Consider the following 24,254-nt stretch of genomic DNA (forward strand, 5'->3'; position numbering starts at 1 on the left):
AAAGCTCGTGTCAGACCACCGACTAAATTAACTTACACGCACGTTAGGACTGTAACCAGATTCTCGTATCGACGTCAACACTACCGAAAATTAAAAAAAAATTCAACCTCCCGCAACGTTTCTGTCAGGCACTGGACCTGCCAGAATTTAAACCTATAAGTATTCAGTAGGGTTTCATTAGAATTTTACCTTTGTAATGTTGCACTTACGTATTTTATACCGACGACAGCAAAGCGGAGTTGCGAACAATGGTGAAAAAGATACAAATAACGACTACCAAAGGGATTATCTGTTACAAACTGAAAACAGCGAATAATAGAGGAAATCCGGTTAAAAGGACTGGCCGAATACCATCTAGACCAGCCAAGGCATCCAGAATCCCAAGAAGACAGAATCAAATCATGTCTGGAATCCGTGACTACTTTGCAGACAGACATTAATTGTGAATACCATATATGTACTGTAAAACTAATCCTCAAACTTAAATTGTGATGCTGCCTAGTAACGAAAATATGCAGTCACATTAAAATAAAAGAACAACACGTCAAAATACAAACTAAAGCTGATACACCAAAGGCAAGAACGATAATATGTCTGTGGAGATACAAATTTAACAATAGAAAAAACTCTTATGTAAATAAAGTTTTAAATAAGGAAAACAACATCTTACTTGCAAATATTGGTGGCGTATTGACGATGACATACAACGCCAACATATATGGAAAGCGGTGTCCACCTATCCATGTGGTAATCCAGTTACGAGTTAGTAATTACGATAAATTCATAATTATCATTCAGTACCAACGATTGTTAAGTACAGATTCTCATTGTTCCTAAAGTTAAGCTTCGATAAGATCAATACCTACATTAGACAGCACGTCGCCTAAACGTTCATATAAAATGTCATGCTCAAATTCGACCATAATATTTTACTTAATCTTACTTTTGATAAATTCAATTACGAGAAACTCAGTACACATGACAGAAGTGACACTTTTTGCGACAGACGAGCTTCACTCAAACGAAGATGTCGTAGTGTGCGTGAGATGGCTAATGTACAAATAAAGACAGCTATATGTTTCTATGTGTGAGTGGGCGCGCTGTTGTGAGTGAACAGATCTTTGGTAAATGGTTCACAATCAAGAAGTGTAATAACTCTTTATTATATAAAGATTTCGACTTGACGTGTTACATCCATTTGACCTTGGAATTTTCCTCTCATCACTCTTGAAAAACTCCCTCCAAATGAAAACCGATGATTGTAATTTCAGTGAAACGCTAAAGCAATTAATCTAGGGCAACTTTCAACAGCATCACGCAATCAAAAACGCTGAACGATCATTAATAAGACTTCCACTTGATAGTTTGATAAACGAAACGGCTCAATCAGTTCGTAATGGAGTTTTAACAAGTAATTACAATGGATGAACTTAGACCATTTAAAAATCAGGAAACTTTTGTAACGAATTTCATTTTGTCTATACACGATTTATGTATGTGTATTCGTTTATTTTTATTTATTTTTTTATATAGGTAGGCGGACGAGCACATGGACCATGATGGTAAGTGGTCACCACCGCCCGTAGACAATAGCGCTGTAAGAAATATTAGGCATTCCTTACATTGCTAATACACCGCCAACCTTGGGAAATAAGATGTACCTGTACCTTAAGCTTGTTACATTGGCTGACGCATCCTTCAAACCGGAACACAACAATACTCAGAACTGCTGTTTGGCGGTGGAATATATGATGAGGCGATGGTACCTACCCAGACAGGCTTGCACAAAACCCTACCACCAAGCAAGTATTATGTATGTATTTGTGAGTTTAAAAAAATACATCAACGTTTCATTTAAAACTGCCTCATTGGTTTTGTTGGGTCATTCAAAGTTTATTGGGTTGTCTTAGTAGCTACCCGATATTATTGAATGGACAGTGATAGAAGCTCGTTTCTAGGGAACTGGTCTCTCTCTAATCGTGGCGGATTGCCGTCGCAAAGGATTTTAAAAGAGAGGTTTAAAAAATATACCTGTGCTGCTCAATAAACCGTATAATATTCCACGCGAAGAAGTCTTTGAGATTAGACAACTTGGAAAAGGAGAAATGCGAAATTTGGAAAAGGAAACATTAATATTATAATTGTGTTTGTGTGTCTGATGATTTGTTCCTATAATACGTAGAAACAAAAAATATGGATCGATGATCCTTTGCATAAATATAATGAATAGTCCGATGAGCGACAAGAACATACTTTTAGGCGTCGAGAATTCGAAGTCATAAAACATAAGAAATGAGGTAGCATTTTTTTTTTAATTTTGTTGAAATATTAAGAACTCTTCAGACGAGTATGTATATTAAAAAGTGTTCAGATAAACTACGTAAATAAACTTTCATTTTAATTTTTGCTTAGTTTTATTTATATACTCTAACTTTTTTTTTAAAGTGGGTTTAGAATTTTTCCTGGTTAAATAAATGTATAGTAAACTTTAACCGTAATAATGAACACTGTGTTAGTATAGAAATAAAGTTACTCAATTAACGAGTTAGTTCAGAACTCGCCGCGGCTTAAAATTAACTGTAGTTTAAAGTAGGAATAAGTGAACTCTTAGATTTCTTGGTTAATATTTAAGCTCTCAACACAACCGAGTTGGTTATAAGAATGGAATGTTCTAGTTTATATGGACTACCTCCAGATTAAACTCGATGAAAATCGGATAAGCGTTGCATTCTCGATTTACTAGCGTAGTAATTGTTTCAGATATAAAACTGTAACCTTGACTTATGTAATGGAGTATACGTATAATGCAACTATTTTGATGTATAATTTTATCTTTGTCGGACGATAAAGATTTATTAAACTTTTGTATAATTAGTACTTTAAATAAAATGCGACATTCGAAATATAATCGGTTGAATTAAAAAAATAACGCGACACTATAGAAAATTAACTAAATATTCCTCAAGAAATTATAACCATCGCTTTTGAAAGTCGGATAATAACAAAAATAATAACAAAATGGCGGCTTAAAAACTGATATTTTTGCACGAACCAAATTCAACCACTACGCCTGATGGTTTGGAAAACGATGATCGCATTCCAACATTTTTTTTATTTCATTTCGAATTCAGCGAGTAATCTTTTTTGATTATTAAATTGTTTTGTTTTATAATATTTTATTTAAATTAAACATTTACTCGTAGCACAAATATGCAGAAAATTTCGAGTGCCATCGCACCCAAGAGCAATTCACATTTTAAATACGTCTACAATTTAACGAAGCGAAAAATGGTTTGATGTAAATTAAAAAAAGAAAAATTAAGTTCCAAATGTCATGTAATACAATCCAGCATGACGCATGAGGTCGTTGCTTTAAGTCCTTGACGAAACAAAAGAAGGAGACAAACATTTTTCTTGTAAAGTTAAATTACACTTCGTCGTTGACTTTTTCGCATTTTATACCGGCGATATATCAGTTAATCTAGTGAAGACCACTACAATCGTTCCACTAAATTAGGGTTGCAAACAGAAGGAGTTTATTGATCAACGATAATTATCTGGTTGTGTTTTTTTTAATTACTTTTGTTTAAGTCTTTTATACATTCGTAAGCATGTGTGTACTTTTAATATAAAAATAAACTCGTAAAACTATGTGAATTTATCAATACTGCGCTCTTTCTAGGTAACGCACGCATAAAGATACTTGAGAACCAAAATATGTCACTTAAATAGCATATATATATATATATATATATATATATTATATTCTTTTGAAAGATATTTCTTTTTAAAGTGTTTTTGGAGGAAGAGCGATAGATAAAATATCGGACACCGGTGTAATAAGTTTCCCTCTGCCTATAAAGTGTGAAACATCCCTTATGTCATATGTCTAAAGTACTATCTCACTAATCTATGATCTTGTACATATTATTACTCTGGATGACTCGCGGTTCAAGTTGAGACATAGCAATACAAAGACGACAAGATATCTTAGTCAATCACTGTAATTGGTGATCTTGATTAAAGCCACGAACAAAATTGATGGGTTTTCTTTCCGAAGATTGCGAGTGCAAATCTGGACAAACATCTGAGTTCCTATTTTATATTTAACTGTGGTAACAATTCATCTCACACTCAACGTCAAAGGGAATCATCAGTACACTTGCAGAAATTGGATACAATTTCGTTACCGTTGCTCTGGAGCAGGGTGGAAATAAACTCCGTCACGGTAACATGCGAAAGCGATCCTGTTACGACCGCCGAAGAGACGGAATATAACGCTGGTTTTAGTGAGTGAGTGAGTATTCCGGCGACAAGGTGGTCCTGGACATCGCAGGGAGGGGCGGAGTCCTACATATCTCCTCCCCGTCCCAAATTCATGTAACACTAACTTATTTTGCCAGCGACAAAAAAAGTCCCAGATATTCTGCTCAAGATGAGCAGACTTTTATTGTATGATGGTAATAATATATAATATTACAGGTAGTGAAACAAACAATTTACTTGGCGTCGTGAACTTGGCTTTGTAATCTGGATAGGTACCACCCATTCATCAGAAATTCAACTACCATTTAGCAATACTTAGTATTTTGCGTTCCGGTATGAGGAGTGAGTGAGTTACTGTAACTGCAAGCACATGGGATATATATTTTTTTTAATTTAATTAAGCAACGTCCACGGGCTCACAGTTGCTTGTGCCTTTTTTTACATTCTACTTTAAAATATTTGGCGTCTTCGCTGTACTTCAAGCTAGTCGTCTTCTTGGAAGACGAGGGCCACATTATTTTTTTTTTTTAACACACACACAAACTAAATACATAATATTTTAACGGTTACATAAAATAAAACGAAAAATAGTGTTAAGCACATCAGTAACTAATAAATAAAGAGTATTTTAGCTGGAAATGTTTAATCTCATAATGTCCCTAATTAGCTAAATGCGAAAATTCTTCGGTCTCCAAAGTAATTATTTTCCGACGTCATTACGCAAAGATATTTTTTTTACGTCACACGCGAGGTTTTCCGTCAAAATTTCGGAATGGCACGAATATCATGTTAATTAACTTACTGATAAAAAAAACGCTTTTTATCTCTGTATGTTTTTATGACATTGCAAAAAAGCTGTACCGTATAAGCCTTTCATTATGTACATATGTTAACACGGAAGCTTTACATTAATGATGAATAAATATAATATATGATGCAAAAGTGTTTGTAATAAGCCCATTTGAATCCTACCTAATATTATAAATTGAAAAGTGGGTTTGTTAATTTGTTTGCTGTTGTTACGCTGATATCGTGAAATTTTGCATTCATGGTCTCAGGGGCACAAAAAAGGACACGCTGAGAAGCCGTGAATGGAAACTTGTTAAGTATATTTTAAAGATTAAATACGTATCTCAATTTTTTAAATCGGTCAAGTAAACCCCAGAGAAGAAATATATATATATATATATATATATATATATATATATATATATATATATATATATATATATTTAATTCGAAACTTAATTAAAGAACTTTAGTGCTAATTCCTAGAACATTGTTGAATTATATAAATACTCATTGATGTAACATTTTCCTTAATTAAATACTCCTTTGAAATCGAATTAAGATAACAAAAAATATTCCAAAAGAAACGAAATGAACGAGCCTCAGTAAAAATACAAGTGAGCCTTTTAGGAAAATTTAGCGTATAGATAACTGAGGTCACGAGCTGATATGAGTTATAAAGCCTCTCAGAATATAACGCCTCGTTCACATCGATGAGCGTAAGCGGTGGCGGGAGCGGTTTAGTAATATTATATAAATAGTTTAGCAGATTTATATAGAATGGGACCGTTTATTTTATAGAAAAACTTTCAGAACGTTAACGTTAACTTCAGACGTTTAACTTTTTTTCAAACACAGTACAGTAGAATAGTGGTAAGAAACGACAGAGTACATCAAATGTATATGTACACAATCCCACCGTTGCACAGTGGTCTCAGAATATATAATATATTTAAAAGATTTGAATACACGTAATTTTAATAAAACAGTATATATTTTAATACTTATTACTTTCCGTGACAGTTGGATACAACTTTTTGTTTTTTCTTTATATAATCCGCTAAGGATGGTATATGACGTCATCAAAAATTTTAGCATGGGCTAGTATCATTCGTCGTCTTGGGAAATGTCATAGGTATAGAGTTATTCTAATTAACCTTTTAATTGAAACATATATGCATTTTGGCTATATATATTATATTGAGTTTTATGTGTTTTAATTAAACAATACGGAAAATACTGCTACCAATACTACAAAATGTTCTGACAAACTCTACGTGATGCAAAAGTTGATATAATCGTTTGTCCCGACTGACTCAATGCACACACAAAACTACTAAGTCAAAAGGATTATTGATTTTTGTTTTTACCTTAATTTGAATTTTATCCGGAGGAAGTTAGGAAGACCAGCAAGTATTTACATAATTCAGAACAATATCTAAGACATCATGCTCTCTTATCAAAGTTTAAAGTTCCAGCACAAACATTAAAATACTTATTTTTCATACATATATGTATACAGTTAGACAAAAAATAAAATACGTACAAATTATTAGCATTCAAGTTCAACAGAATTCAATATATTCAATTAAATATTCAATACGATCCATCATTCCGCTTACGCCTCTCATAAATGTACTTGACCTAAAAGTCCCTTGAGAGAGATTAGACGAAATACGGGCGCATATCAGCTAGCTCATAAAGATGTTTAATTTATAGCGTAAGTATAAGATAAGTACAGAGTAACTGTGTAGAGATTTGAGTAAGATCATTATTATGTATTCGTTATTTTGTCACTTGTAAGTATTTATTACAGCAATATAACATTTCGTTTATCGATTTTTTTAAACCGATTACAATATTGAATATCGATTTTTTTGTTATCGAATTATGATGATCCATTTCGTAGGATCGTCATTGTTGTGATAAAAAACTTAACTATAAAATGAAGAAAATAATGTTTCTTATCGAAACACGATAAATAAATATGTTTTTACATTAAAATATATTACTGATATATATGGCTGTTTAATTTTCTCAGTATTAGGCAGATTGGCTTACTATATTCACAGAATGTATTCATACGTCTATATGTAGGCTTGGGCTATAACCGTAGGCTGTAAACTGTTTATAATACTAATAGGTAATTATTATACAAATACGAGCTCATAAACGATGGATATACCACATCACTAAAACTGCTTTCGATTCGACGTAACCTTGTTAAGTGGTAATGCACGATGTATGTCTTTGTATGAACAAAGTCATGTCAACTTTGTCTGATGCGAGCAAAGCGAATAGTATGAATATAAATAAAAAAAAAATTCAATTCGAAATTGGAATCGAACATATAATTTTTTTAAATTGTCTGATAATATACTGAAGACTTATGACGATGAAAACGATTTTAAATTTTTGTATTCGATTAAATTATAATAACAATCTAAGTAAGGGATTGGATTCAAAATATTGTTTTTTTTTTGTTGTGTAAAGTTGGATGATAGCAAGAAGGTTTTTATCTAAAGTCTATATTGTGACTATTGATTTGAGGTGACGTATTTTTTCACTTGCACACCTTATAATGTTATACATATATATTAAGATTATACATACTATGTATAATCCTAATGCTATATGTATCTAGATTTTGGGAAGAAAAGCGTCGATTGTAAAATGATAACTAAAACTACCAGCTTCAGACTTTACATGAGATAATGTCTTTGAGAGCATAATTTCAGACCAGCCAAGTTTCTACCCAAGAAATTTTTTAAACTTTAAACATAAGAAAGTTCTTTGTCCCTCTGTATATTACTTAATTGACATAATTTAGTACAAATAGAAAGGCTTCAGCATATGACATAATATCATTTAAACTGACGTCCATTATATTAAAATACATTTCGAATATTTATTTCTGGCCATGTTTACTATTTAAAAAGGTAAAAAAAAAAAAAACATTTCACGCCTTGTTACAACACAATAAAATAAATTTCATATAAAATATACAAATTGTATTTGAGAACAACGACATTGTATTTTCAACATATTGTTCAACATTGCAACAGTGTAAACAAAAACAATTTTATACCAATCGGTGTGGCGATCCGTTCAATGGTATAGAAGCTATTGTGCTACAGCGCTCTACACTAGTTACATAAAGTGAATAGGATTTATACCTTTCTCATTATTAAATGTTATACCTACTTGGTGGTGGGGCTCTGTGCAAGCTCGTCTAGATACCACCCACTCATTAGATATATTAACGCCTAAACAGAAATACTTAGTACTGTAAGGATTAAAATGAAAAAAAAAAAGAAATGTTAGTGTGGGCCTCGTCTTCCAAGAAGACGACAAGCTTGGAGTCCAGCGAAGATCTGCTGATGTTCAGTAAAAATATAAAATAACGTAAATAAAAGTAAAATGTAAAAAAGGCACGGGCAACTGTGAGCCCGTGGATGTTGTAAATTAAATTTAAAAAAAAATACAAAGTATTGTCAGGAATGGTTATTCTTTCTTATGGTCAATGACCAGGGGCTGTGGTGACCATTTACTATCAGGCGACCCATTTGTCTGTCCACAAACACATGACATAATATACATAATAAAATGTTATTGAAATCCCATAATCTCAATACCGACAATAATTTATAAATGGCACAAGCAAATTCATGAATGAATTTATTATATTATTTCTCGATCGAGTACAAAAGTAAGTCGTATCAGGGAGGTTATCATATCATATATTTACGGAGACTGGTGTCTAAAAAAGAAAATCCTTTACCTCAGGTCACCAGGTACTCACCATTCAATTGTTATAATATTATTTATACGATTATATAAATGTTTGGGTATTTAATGAATCTAGCCTAATTAGCCATTCAATTAATAGCCTAGCCATAGATAACGGTACTTAAACAGTGCCAGTAAGCTATTTAATACAATTTTATTTAAACAAATAATTATGCTGTAACCTAACCAATATAATATTATATTAATTAACATTCTCTTTAAATACAACAGTGAAGAGTAACTACTGAGTTCCTTGCAATTTCTTCTCGGTATATTGGTAGGTCTACATTTAATTCAAAACTGTAACAAAACGATTTAAAAGTGATTTTATGAGCTTACTTGAATAAAGAATATCTTGATTTTGATTTTTGACACTGCAAATATTTTTATTTTTTAGGGTAGTCCGAAGTAAATTACCGTATTCTAAGAAGAGAAGATGTAATACCGAATGACATTCAAGCAGCTTTTTGAACGGCGTTTAATAAATTGGCTAAGCTGTTAATCAAAAGGCTATTTGAAGTATTTCGCTAACATATAAATAAGAAAAATCTCATTATATTCGAATAAACAAATTCATGGAAAAATTCACAAATATCGCCAGCTTATGAAGTTTTTTCTCAGAATCTGTTCCTCTGTAATTTTAACATTAGAATGAAATATTATAATTTAATATAAACATTATACATATTATAATTGCTTTCCAGATTATTATTTTTTCCCGCTTTTAAAAACACTCACACACACACAGACTAACATATAATGAACATTTTTCAAACATATATCGCCCCGTCATATTGCCAACGGTGAGCAGTGACTGGAACGACATTTATCGTCCAGATAATCGGAACAGCAAAACAACGAGAAAAGGCTACTTTTCATACTAACATTTAACTGCATTATTCGTACGCAACCTTTTTAAATTTTGATTCGTATATTATTATCTAAACCCTGACTATAAATATCACTGAGAAGTGTTTTTTAATAGTCAATTATGAATAAGAATAAATTTATTTAAGTTAAATTTTACAATAGAAAACAAAATGAATACATACGGAACAAAAAATAGGCACATACAATTATAATTTAATCAAAAGCAATACATAATTGAACAAATTCTAAGCCCGTATGTTTTCTTTACTTAATTACAAAGGAAACCTAAACAAAAACCATTTCTTAGAATATTGAACCTAAACATAAAATTGCTTCTTTGTCTTAATCGAAACCAACCTAAAACCAACCTTGTACTAAGTTCTGATCTCCTAAATCCGATAATTAAAAAAACTTCGCAACCACCTACCATATTAAAAAAGTTTCTTCAACGTATTCACGATATTTTATATTCAACTGAATTTGATTATCATGCTTCGACCACTAATGCTTTACCACCAAACATAAATGATGGTGAGAGAGTCAGTGTACAAACCACGAGAGATATGAGATGAGTACGTGTGCAAATTAATTAGCAATATTATGAGCATTTGGATCTATACAGAATATATACAGATCGTTCTATTGTATAGATCAATTCACTCACGAAGGCGCGCCCCTCCATTCTTAATAACATGCGTACATTAGTATGAGTGACAATCGCAATTACAAGATGTCCTAGTGTGTGTGAAATGACCAATGGAATAAATAAATAAATAAATAAATAAATATTGGACATTACTCTGATCCCAATGTAAGTAGCTAAAGCACTTGTGTTATGGAAAATCAGAAGTAACGACGGTACCACAAACACCCAGACCCAAGACAACATAGAAAATTAATGAACTTTTTCTACATCGACTCGGCCGGGTATCGAGCCCGGGACCTCAAAGTAGCGTACCCATGAAAACCGGTGTACACTCTACTCAACCACGGATGTCGTCAATGGAAGATTAAAGACTATTAATGCGGATAATTTAACAGTGGGGCGCCTTCGTGGATTAACAGATTCATATTGTATGTGTTTGTTTAACGTGAGGCTATTAGCCTTTATTCGATTTTTGAATTTCAATTATTATCTTTTATTAATGTTATATGTATATTCATTTTACAATTGTAATGTTGTTTGTATTACTTCGTTTTAATAAGAGCAGGCAAAGATAAGCTACCACAAAGACACACACATATATCTATAATATATTTATGTATCTTCTTAATTTAAATATTAAATAAATGTACGTAATCGATATAAATAAAAATGAATGGTATGTCGGTCCGTTTCCGTTCCTTAAGCATTCTTTTCGCCAAGAAGATCCATAGCCCAAAGCACATTTTACTTAGTATAACAATATTAAATTGTTATACTAAGTAAAATAATAATAATAATAATAATTTAATTTAATTTTAATCTTAATAATACGGACCTGATTTACAAACTTTTTTAATTTATGTTGACAAGAAAAAGGAAGACAAAGGACTAATTACAAAAAAGATCCTAATTGTAAATAATCCAGATTAATCCAAACCTTGAGTATGATTATATGTGTGTGTGTGAGTGTGACATTTTGTGTATGTGTGTGTTGTCTTTAGACGAACGTGTTATGAGTGTATTCATTTACATTATTTATCAACAGTTTCTCAACTTTTTCATAATTAAACCGTTAAGAGATCAACTGGGAGTATGTAATATTATATATATCTTGCAAATCCTAATCCAGACCTAGCCTGAATTATGTATAATATAGGTAAACATAATATCAATAAACGAAACTAAACCATATATTATAATTATATTTTTGTAAACTACCAGAGCATCATAGTCACCCAAGAGAACCAGTTTAAAAAAAAGAAAAAACTTTTAAGGTACGTTTGTCATTAAACATAATCATTCCATAATTCAACCCGTGCAAAGTCGGGGTGAAGAAGATGAAGAAAACGAATTCAGAATTTACCAAAATATATCGAATATTTATTTATTTAAATAAAAACGTAATAAGATTATTATATCAGGTATTTAATAAAAGTTAATATTGACACACATCGTTCCGAATTAATAAAAACATGGCGTTAAAATTAAACCATTACAAATTGAACGGTATAATATGTATTTACATAATGTATAATAATTCTTTATGAATATATTTTAATATAAAAGCTAAAAGGTGCTGTTAGTTTTAATCGTCACTTGTAATGAACGTTTAAAACCATAAAATAAATAATTCATTAATATTTATGATAAATATTTATTTTAATAGTAACACTGAATTTTATACGAAAAGTTATTATATAATTAATTCTAGTATAATATTTATTCTCATTAATTATTACTAGTTAAAAGTTTTTCATTCATTAATTTTATGCTAATTTTATATCGAAACAGCGTAGGTGTTAAAACTGAACAATCGTGTAATATTAAATTCTATCGATTGCCATTTGTTACGAGCGCTGAAATACAAAAATGCAAAATAATTCCTACATTTCGTATAAGACCTAACAGTTTTTATAAAAAAAAAAAAATAGACCGATAAAAAGAAACGATCTTCTGATAGAATTACATCTAGTAAAATATGTAGTGTGCTGTTCCAATTTCAAATAAATTTATATTTTAAACGATTCCGATTCAATTATTTTTTAAAACAATATACACGTAAAATATTTAAATAATTAAATAAAGAACATTATAAAAACACAATAAAAAACTTACATCATGGTATTCCAAATTCAAAAAACACAACACAAGCACACACACAAGTCACACTTTCACATTTGCGCGTGAAAATCAATGTATAACGCTCACTGTACGGGCGAGCCGGGTTAGGGCAAGCGCGAGACTGCGGGAGAAAACGCCGGCGGCGCCACCTTCGTACTCAAGCGATATTCCATTTTCAAACGATCAAAACTTCTTTGATGCTTTTTTAATACCAATTATTTATATCTATGAAGGTACAGGTTCTATATATATTTGTCGTGTCCATAATAAAAAAATTACGTATATTCTTTCTATATTCAAACATAGAAAATACCAATTTTAATACATAGTTTAGACATTTGTTATTTTTATTGAATGTATTTCTACGCTATAGTTACGCTAGGTATTTGAAACGAATATCATGATTTGTTTTTGAAATAGCTAAATTTATTCAATAAAATATAGGCAGAGGGATGTTGTATATACGATGATTTTGTTTTGAATAGCTACTATTTTGGACGGTCTTCTTTAAACTCTAAATCCCATCAAAAACATAAATGTAAAAATGAGAGCCAAGTTAAATATTATGATATATACCTTGGTTGTTGTCTTCAACTACAAAAGAAGTGAGATCTAAATTTGTGCCAAGTTAAACAGTCCTTCCTGAAATTTATTTATAACTACATAAAATATCATTTCTTCTTATAACTTGGGGTAATATATTGTTGCCTAAGGTCTGACTTGGCTAGTTCTTATATGTTTATAAACACAAATTGTAGTTTGTGTTTAGAATAACAAATTATAACTCAGAACATCTAAGAAGAATGGAGGACAGCTCAGTATTGCTTAGTTAGTATTAACGTACATTAAGAGCTGCGATGGTCCAGTCACTAGAAAACTTGAATCTTAACCAGATATTGCGAGTTCATATCCAGACAAGTACCAATGAATATTTGCGTGCTTAATTTGTGTTTATAATTCATTTGTAACAGGCTTTGAACTTACGAACTTACTACATGTGTTCAAATCCGTGGAATCAATACTGAATTTTACATCGTAAGGAAACCAACCTGTGTTGAAACAAATCTGAGATCATATTTAGCAACGAGCGATGGAGCAGCGCAGGTGAATACTCCAAACTTCCTTACGAGTGAAACTTGCAGGAGTTTTTAAATGTTCATGGGCAGTTTTTAATCTTTGAAGGGAGATTTTAAATAATGATGTAACGGCATCTTACAGTACGACGACTGCAAGAAATAAATGTTTGTAAAGCTGAAAATGTCTCACTGCTGAGCTAAGGCCTCTTCATCTTTTGAAGAGAAGGCTTAAATCTGACTCCACCACTTATTCCTCTAATACCATTTAATCTAATATCAATCTTTTTCTAGATTTGACCTTGAAAATGAAATATGCGAGCATCTGATTTCCATATTCGTTATCATCGCGATAAAATAGATTTGCACCCAAAATTCAGATCGATCGGTGTTATAGGCTTTTCGGGAGAACATCCCAATCTGTCGCGCATTCAATAGAAATAGTTGGCTATTTATGATAACGATTGTTTTGAAAGTCACCAAGAATTAAGTGGTTATACGAAACTTTTACCTCGAACATCTGTTGATAGCACAAAGGCAGCCATTCTTTTGTGGAAAATATATTAATTCTATAGCAATATTATAATTAGAGTGAAAAGTTATATTTGAAAGATTCTCACGTTTGATAGTCCATTCATTGAGAAAGGTTACAGAGTATAAAATTACGATATAGACCACAGAGGCATTAGCATCTAAAGCTGGTAAAATATAGATTACATAAAAAAAACATTTAACGTTTCAATTTCACATAATCAAAGAAAATATCCTCAAAAAAGGACCCAGCTAAGAGCAACGTGTTTACATAATCATAGTTAGGCCAGTAATATCAACCTTAGTAAAGGAAAATCTTATATATTAATAGCGTATTTTGTCCCAGTGAGTTTGGGAGGATGGCTGCATAAAAAAATTGGTTACAGTCTCATTTTGAAAAGCCCCAGTCGTAGATGTGCATAAAATTATAGAGGATTCTTGATTGCAATTTACTAAATTGTTACGATTTAACAAAGAATTAATTTAAGAGAGCGGAAAAAAGTCACTGGCCGGTAAAAGAGCGGTACTACGGCTGTATAAGAAAAAATATGAAAACGTAAACATTCTAACTGAACTTATGCATACAATTTGATATGAAAAAAAAAACATTTAAAAGAGGTTTCATCATTTTGTCGCCAAATGAAGATGAGTGACTTGCAGTTACAATGAAATGAAATAAAACAAAACCTATAGTAGGTTTCGAAAATATCTTCTGAATAAACGAAGATAGTTTCGCGGGTGATTCACTAGTATTGTATTATTATCTCTAAGAAAAATCATGTGGCCACCAGACAGAACATATTATAAAATATCGAAATTAATGGTTATTGATAGTATCTATAATGTCATCCTGAACTCTCATGGCTCACGGCGGCCAATCTCAAGAGAGACTAGCCAACTACACAGGACATATTATAGTGCACAGATGTGTGCACAAACACAGGTGCACGCTCTATTCAATCTTATAATCCGATGGGACGGTAAGTCGGATACGACTGAAAAGAGTTCAGGTTCAAGATCAAAAGATTGACGTGCTTTCCGAGGCAAGGGACTGTACGCACATCCAAGTTCCAGACCCCGGAATACTTAGAATTTTTCCGTAGAAAAACCCCAAAACAGTTTGAACCTAGGAACTCTAGATCTGCAGCCTTATATCAAGCCACTGGACCAAAGAGGTAATCATATGGCTAAGAGAAATCAACATTGCCAAAATTTGTCAGATAAACATCATCAGAGACACACTCATCATACAAGTACTACAAGTATGGTTATAGAAGCATCTAGGTCAGGACTCTCCTGTGAAGTCGGGTCGGTTGACCAGTTATCTGTGTAAATGTTTGTCAACTTGATTATTGGCGCAAATAAAGTGAAAACAAATGCAGCCGTTATGGCACAACCGATTAATTGACGGAAACTTTAATATCGTTTGCATTTGTCATTGAATAAAATAGGTAATTCAAGCCCGAATCCTGACCGATCGCGTTTCAACAGAGCTCGATACTGTTTTAAGGCGTAATGAAAATAAAATGTCTTTTAAGATAAGATAAGCTTAAAAGCGGAAGTTTCGGACTTTAAATCCCAACAAACATCGCTGAGTTTTTATTTGGTCAACATACTTTTATGATTCATTTCTTGACGATAGCAACATGAATAGTTATAAAATAATATTACACTGACTGTTTGGATTGGTGATAAAAATATCGTCTCCCCGTTGAAACACAATTAGTCTCTAAGCGAAAAATTAGCCAGTCCTCTGATCTCTACTGGAGGAAATAAAAAGGGCCTTAAAAAATTTCGTGGTATTAAAATAATAATTGCTTTTTTCAATATATGACGATTATTAGCGTTTTATTAAACGTCTCGTATTCTTATCACAGTGATTATAATATGCTCTATTAGGTAAAGACTATATTTTATTCTAATTAATAACTGTTATAATTAAAATTATCAACTTCTACTTCTACTACTAATTTCTAACTTCTTTAATGGTATTAGCTTAAGAAATTGTTGCGTTTCACAATATTTTGTTTATCAAATAATTAGTTATTATTATTAGGTATTTATAAATTATTTTATTAATAATCAGGAATCATTGGTGTGACTGTGTAACGGCTTGAAGAGTGAGCGAGACAGAACGATTGCAAGCACACAAATTCTTTCACTATTCTCACAGCGCTAATTCTTATGGCCGTTGATGAGTAGCCAATGAGAGATCCGTTTGACAGTCCATCTAGCTATTATAAATATATAAAGGCCATTTTTTTATGAATTACGTTCTTTAATTCAACTATTGTATACTTATAGTAAATTATTTGTGCAAATTCGCTTGGATAGGTGCCGCCTACTCATCATATAATCATCATCGCCAAGCAACAATACTGAGTGAGTCTATGTAACTACAGTCATAAGGGATATAATATCTCAGTTTCCAAGGTTAGGCGGATTGGTGTTAATGTTTATGGGCAATTGCATTTTACTATCAGGTGGTTCATTGACCTGTACAAGTACTAACCCATATATTAAATAAAAAAATAAACATACATTATGCTTATTAACTATAATAATAATAATATATATAAATAAGTCATGACCTTGGATCTTATACCCAATCCTTTGTCCAATTCTAAAGCGTAAACAAAAGAAAATACGCGGAAAGATTGAAATCCTTCACTAATTCCTAAATTAAGGGTGACATTTATCCTTCCTTTATCAGAATCTCAGCATCCTTCAACTTTTACGAGGAAATAAAGACTCTTATCATGTCTCTAATGAGTTCGTATCAAAGTGTCAAAGTAATATCCGTGAAAGTTTTCAAGCTCGGAAAACATAATAGATTATTAAAGTAAATTTTGATTTATCAACTCTGATAAAGCTGTTTAATGTTAAATTTCATTGAATACAAGAAAATTAAACTTGTCACGTCAATAGTTTAAGAGTTTAAAGAATTTATTTGGTTAAAATTTTAAGAAAAAACCTTCTTCGTAACGCTTTGGTATAGCTATTGAAACTGTACCAATATATGTATATATGGATGTATACATTTATCCTCCAGTTGCACTGAAACAACATCGCAGGAGAACAGGCTTTTGTCCAGCATTGATTTAGTAACGATTAATTTTATTACCGTTTTAAGATATATTTTTAATTCATATATATTTAAATTGATGAATTTATTCAATTATTTCAGTACATTTACTTTTATTTCAAAGTTGTTATAACTTTTGCTGTTATGATAACAAATAAAACTTTCTTAATTACTACTTCTTTATATAAATATTTTAATATGTACTTACTATGTATGTCTATATTTTGGGGTAAGGCTGGCATAATATATGTAATGAATATACGAATCTGTTTCTATTTTACAAAGCGGTCTATTTATAAACTCCAAGCTTGACACTCCCTTCGGCAAGGTACGAATACTTTTCTATAATAAAATTCCCTAGACATTTTTAACTTTGACAATTCATAGATTTAAATCGTTTGTTAAAAATAAAAAACATCAATAAAAAAGACTCAACACAAAATTACATAGATTATAAAAAAATCTGTATCGAATACATTTTGACTTACAGATAGGATATATTATATAATTAACTAACATAATGTATTTCAAAATTTCGAAAAGAGTAACTAGTGAATTGCCGGTTCTTCTAGGTAGAATCTACATTCTAAACAGGTGGTAGCTTTACTTTTAATATACTTATGTAAAATGTAGAATCAAATCTTTTGTGCAAGCCCGTCTGGGTAGGTACCACCCACTAATCAGATATTCTACCGCCAAATAACAGTACTCTGTATTGTTGTGTTCCGGCTAGAAGGGTGAGTGAGCCAGTGTAATCACAGGCACAAGGGACATAACATCTTAGTTCCCGAGGTTGGTGGCGCATAGGTGATGTAAGGAATGGTTAATATTTCTTACAGCGCCTTTGTCTATGGGCGGTGGTGACCACTTACCATCAGGTGGCCCATATGCTCGTCGGCCAACCAATGCCATAAAAAAAAAAAAGTGTTTGTAAAAACCTACTTGAAAAAAGTATATTTTATTACTCTAAATTAAGGTAATCACGTAAACAAATACTTTTCCAATACGATAAAAAATGTTTAAATTTCCTTTTGCAGTTCATTGCAAAGTATTTCACTTTGAAAGTCACGGATTGACGTGAAATAACGACAGTTTGTAACAATTCACTCAACACAATTCATTAAATGAAAATCTTAATAAAAAACTGGCTCATTTTAAATATTATACCAAAAATGTAAACATCTGTTTTTGTGGAGTCTAAAGGAGAGGTAGATTTCCCAAGAGATAAGAGATTGGGAAATCTTTAAAATATTAAATGACGCCGTTTTGAAGACTCCTGTTTTTTATAATTTATACACAAAAATATTTTTCATTGGTCTTGTTGGTAGGCTGTTTGGATGTGGATCAGGGTCCTGGGTTGGCGTTAGGTCCGTAAAATGAAGGATTTTTTTTGACAAAAACAAACTTGGTATCAGCTCATAAATAGAACGTGTAAGTTAATCTGTTGTTGATCTCTTTCCAGTATGAGTACTTGTGCACTATAATACGGGAGTCATAAAGTAATTCGCTGAGATTAAGCCTGAGGCTGAAATCAGACGAGAAGTTGCATGTCCGCATGGACAAGTTCCAATCCTAACAGGCGGAATCACACTATACGTGATTAGCGTTTCATTGCGATTAGCTTTAAATCGTTCGATTATTTTTTTCCAAATACATTCAAAGGTGAAACAAAAAATATCGCAACACTGCTCACTCAATGCGCAATGATTATTTGAATTTCTACAGTCCTCTTATTTATCTCTGATGTATTTTTGTCTAAAAAAAACGAAATTGGTGGCGTTATATATACAGAGATACACTTTCCATATTTAATTTTGATTTTTTTTTTAGAATGATATTCTTTTCTTGGCTTACAGCAGAGTGATGTGGTAATATCGACACCAATGGTAAAAGCATTAACTCCCTTCAGATGACTTTTCCATCTCTTTGTCTCTTTTTATTGTTTTGTATAGAACAAATTAAACCTATTTTTTGTTAATAGCAATTTTTTCCTTGTTATTTAACTTTTTGACGTTACCTTTCATTTTTTAACTTTACTTGCTAAAACTGCACTGTGTCAATCAAAGAAGACCCTTAGACTTGCACTAGATTACTCTTAACGTACATCATTTTTTTACAAATGAATTGTTTACATACCCTCACACCATACCATCAGCTAGCCAACTAGCTAGTCTGGCCTCCTAAGCTTAAATAGAAAAGTAATTCGATTTTACCTACTTTAACTCCAGTAGCCAATCACTGGCAACTAATGTATGCTAAGTACGTTAAAACGATTGAGCGTGTTCTAAATGAATGTTAAACAGATAGCTCTAAATTTTAGGTCGTTAATCTATGTACTGATAATCGAGATACATATTATGAAATTATATTAGTGAAATATCACAAACCCAACAGTGATTTAATATTCGTATATATATTTTTAATACATGGATTAAACTTAGAGATTATTATCACAATAATTAATGTTTCCAGAGCCCAGATGGCCCAGTGGTTAGAACGCGTGTATTTTAACCGATGATTTCGGGTTCAAGCTCAGGCAAGCACTGAATTTTAATTTGCTAAATTTGTGTTTATAATTGTTTATAATGGAAAACATCGTGAGGAAATCTGCATGTGTCTAATTTCAACGAAATTCTGCCACATGTGTATTCCACCAACCCGCATTGGAGCAGCGTGGTGGAATTTGCTCCAAACCTTCTCCTCAGAGGGAGAATAGGCCTTAGCCCAGCAGTGGGAAATTTACAGGCCGCTTATGTATGTTTACGTTATGTAATTAATGTTTCAATGATGTGAGCATTTTTAAACATGTTGCATACGAGATTTTTAATTTTAATGTAATTAATATTGTCTTTATCCATAATAATATTATAAAAACATTTATTTTTTTAATCACAAAAACTACGACGAAAAAAATAGGAATGATACCCTACGAACATTTTATTCTCGCTGAAAAAAAAGAGTTTAAGAGTATCCTCCACGTAAAGTATGGGGTATGTGGGACTCATCAACGCCGAGTACATCGGCAAACCCATTAAAAAACAAGCGTCACATCCGTCTCTTTCGGAAATATCAGGGTATCGCTTCTGCATATATTCATGACGCCCCATTTCTAGGGTGTTTCTCGAGGTAAATAAAACCCCTAGCCTCATCAATGCTTATTGCGAAGAAGGCTCGCGATCTTCGGCCCCGATTTCTTTTGGAAAAACGGAATAGAGGAGACACGCTCCTGCTCCGCGGCTCCCTTCTGCCAACGACGACCTACAAGGGCTCAGCGGTAAAATTTATCATGTATGAAATCACGCTGGCAATAAATGAATAGTTGACAAACATGACACTATAAAACATACAATGTATATTGTATGTTTCAAAATGAATTTGAATAAAAATCTAAATCATCATTTTAAAACATTAATATTTCAAGCTTAAATGTAAAACAATATAAAACACCCAATTCCATTTATAGGATGTTCAATTAATGCTACAATCCTTTGCGAGATAAACAAAGGGGTTGTTTTAGCCCGGCGCACTTGTATGAGACTGGATGACCCTCAAACGTATACGTAAGGGATGTTTCGAAACTCATATTACCGATTCTATTGTTGTCTACTTGGGATATTAAAAATACATGTTCAATTATAAACGAACACATTTATTAATATATAAAGGTTTTTATTATTATCTGTGCATAATGTAAATATATATAACAAAAACGTTTGTATAGATTACATTTTATTATATAACCGGCATGTTGAAGTTTTCCTTTGTTTTATGAATTGTCCGCCATTTTTGGCACGTTGATCATATTATAACAAAAACTTTTAGTGCCTCATGTTATATTTTAATTTGATAAAATTAAGCACCTTTATATATAGAATGTTCGAGAAAGGTCTATAAAAACTAGAATCATGCACCTGAATTCTGAGCTTAGAACACAATTGTTAATATTTTATCAAATCCAGCTGTATCCAACGCTGATTCAGCTTTGGTCAGCGTATCAGAAAGCAGCAAGATGTAAATGTCGTAATATTTTCGCCAAAATTTTCATATAAAAAAGTATCGACTTGTTAACCTCCCAACTGGGCAAAGGTATCCTCTTTATTTTGAAAGCGAAGGTTTTGGAGTTCACTTTACCAGATTCAGCATATTCTCATCAACCACGTGCAGGTTTCCTCACATTGTTTTTCTTTACCGCCTAGCACGATGAATTATAAATATACCTACTTGCTCTGGAATTATCGGTTAAGATTCACTTTTTATAAAAATTACGGCTCTCATCTTTGAATTGACTTCATTATTTTTTGGACATGTTCCATCGGCTCAGTCTATCACATATTCAGAAACGTACTATTTAAAATGGGCAATGGACTTTATGAAATTTTAATTGTATCAGTAGACAATAATGTAAATCAGATGAGCTATAGTTTTGGGATTAATCAATACTAATATTATCAATTTGAAAGTAACTCTGTCCGTCTGTTACGCTTCACGAACAAAACAACGGAACCAAATTTAATAAACATTTGTACGAAGCATTCTTGAACAAACAGGAAGGACATCGATTATTTTTTTATGCTTAACACCTGGGCACAACTAGGAATAAATACGCTTCGGTAGTACATGGTACTTGATATTTGTAACATAACGGTGAAAGGCGCTCGTCGTTGTTATTCGTTCCGTTTTATAATAATATCACTCCTGCGACAAAGAAAGCACTCTTAGTCGTCGCTTCTTGGCCTGATGTATCTCTGGATGTGTTGTATTTCTGTCCCATGGGAAAGTACGAATGAGGAAAATTAAACTACACCTCTGTTAACACCCATACTAAACATGGACACCATACTTCTTACACAGATCTAGGTACATTATAATTATTATACTAATGTACGTAAATATGAAAATGGAGATTAATAAAAAAAAACAATATTAAGCAACTTAAAACCTATCAGAAAACGCGCTGTAAATCAAAAACTCTTTTATTAAAGGGTTCTCTTTTTGAATTTCCTAACTTGTTGAATTCGGTGACAGTTACAAAATTTGCAAAATGATTGCAAACTAGACTAGAAATAAACACAAGGCTTGTGCCAATCAAAATTGAGTCCGCATATGTTGTGGGAAAATTACCGCAACACCAGTAACTCTATCAGAGTCTTAGTTAACTTAACTAAGATTCCGACAGAGTTACTGGCGCGTCATTAAGCATTAAAATAAACAAAGTAATCATATAAAATATTTATAAAATAATATAAGTATTTATATCCGAATCATTCCGCTCAGACGTAACAGTAAAAATATTTCATAAGTTCGAAGTCGGAGTGACATAAAAATATATAGGGACGTATTTAACATCTCACTGCACACAACTCAAAAGCGATTACTTATCAAACCGATCGTCCGATAAATGTCTTAGTTCTTAAATTTAAATGTTTAATTTAATACCAAAATTCGTCATATCCAAACAGATTTAAGATAAGAGAATAAAATAATATTTTAAATAAAGTGACCGTTCAAGGCACGTCTGTTCGTAAAACGGAAAATATTCCAATACCATATTTTTTTGTTTCCTTTGAATATATCGGCAGTACTATAAAAACTTTATGGTCTAACAGCTGTGAGTTTATTATGTGCAGGGAGATAAAGGGAAACGTCAAACAGAGCCATCCCTACGTGTTAGTCAGTACCGTCAGCAAATATGTCACGGTACAGTGCGCAGAATAATTTATTTTCTAATTTCATGTAATAAAATGTTATGAACTAAGAATTTATTTAAACAAAACACAGGTATCGTGAAATTACAGACAGAAATAATTAAATAACAATAAATAAAATAATAGTTCTTAGAATATAAAATAAATATTAAAAATAACGTTCTATACAACTGTATATGTTAGAAAGAGATAGAGAGAGAAATAGAGGGATAGATAACCTGGAGCGCGCTTTCTCCTTACGTGAAGATTTGTGCCAGTTCAATTTCCTGTAAAAAAAATCATTACCAAAACACTTCGAAATCTTATTTTACTAAAACTATAAATAATAATACAAAAGCCGTTGATTTTGTATTCGTTGCTTTTTGTGTTGGCTAAATAATAATTTAACTAACATTTAAGAGCCTACTTGTATGGAGGTTGATTTGATCTTTAAGCAAGGTATTTAATTACAGCGGAAGGCCCATATTAAACAAGAGCGCGAAACATAACAGCGACGGAACAAAAGCGAATACGAATTCCCGGTAGTGCGAAATTATACGTATCTTTGTTAATGTGTCGAAAGTGCATCATTTTAATAATTATTAATTAATTATGGACGTATTAACAAATTGCTAATTACTACAAATGCTACCGGGATTTGTATTCCTTTTTATGTTATACGTAGGCTGACCGACAAATGGTCCACCTCCGCCCGTAGACATTGGCGCTGTTAGAAATATTAACCATTCCTTACTTCGGCAATGCGCCACCAACCTTGGGAATAAGATGTTATGATGTCTTGAGCCTGTAGTTACACTGACTCAATCACCCCTCAAACCGGACCAAGACAAAGTATTGCTGCTTGGCTTGTGGCTACCAGATGGGCTTGCACAAAGCCCTACCACCGAGTTACGTATACGGTTTTGAGTTGTAAGGAATATCAATTACAAATAGTTTATATGCATATGTCATATAAATACATCAAGTTGAGGCTAAAATTATTAACCATGCGTTCACCATGGTTTCGCTGGAACCTGTAACCTTTTTTCTTTTTTGATGGTAAGTGGTCACTGCCCATAGACATCGGTGCAGTAAGAAATATTTACATCTCGGTTGTGCCAACAACCTTTATAACCAAGATTTTACTTCTCGTGTTCCTGGAGCTACACAGGCTCACTCACCCTCTAAGCCGGAACGCAACAATACTAAGCATTTTTATATGATGAGTACGTAGTATTTTCTTACACAAAGCCTTACCACCAAGTATCATTGAGGATCTCTTGTGGCTGTAAGGATTTGCAATTAAAAGTGTTGCTATTTTGCAATAAGTGGGTATGTCATTGGTGTTTGAGGTAGGGTCGAATTTCGATGTATAAGCTATTTTTTTTTATGGCATTGTT

General features: G+C 32.2%; 1 protein-coding gene across 1 annotated transcript in view; it reads right to left on the reverse strand.

The window, feature by feature from the left end:
* LOC125070611 (zwei Ig domain protein zig-8-like) overlaps window positions 1-12,583 on the reverse strand; it is a 199,792-nt gene extending 187,209 nt beyond the window's left edge. The window contains exon 1 of the mRNA XM_047680556.1: window positions 12,476-12,583. The gene's annotated coding sequence lies outside the window, so the exon portion shown is untranslated. The remainder of the gene's footprint in view (window positions 1-12,475) is intronic.
* Window positions 12,584-24,254: the final 11,671 nt, after the last annotated feature.

Source organism: Vanessa atalanta, chromosome 17, assembly GCF_905147765.1.
Source record: "Vanessa atalanta chromosome 17, ilVanAtal1.2, whole genome shotgun sequence".
Taxonomy (NCBI): domain Eukaryota; kingdom Metazoa; phylum Arthropoda; class Insecta; order Lepidoptera; family Nymphalidae; genus Vanessa; species Vanessa atalanta.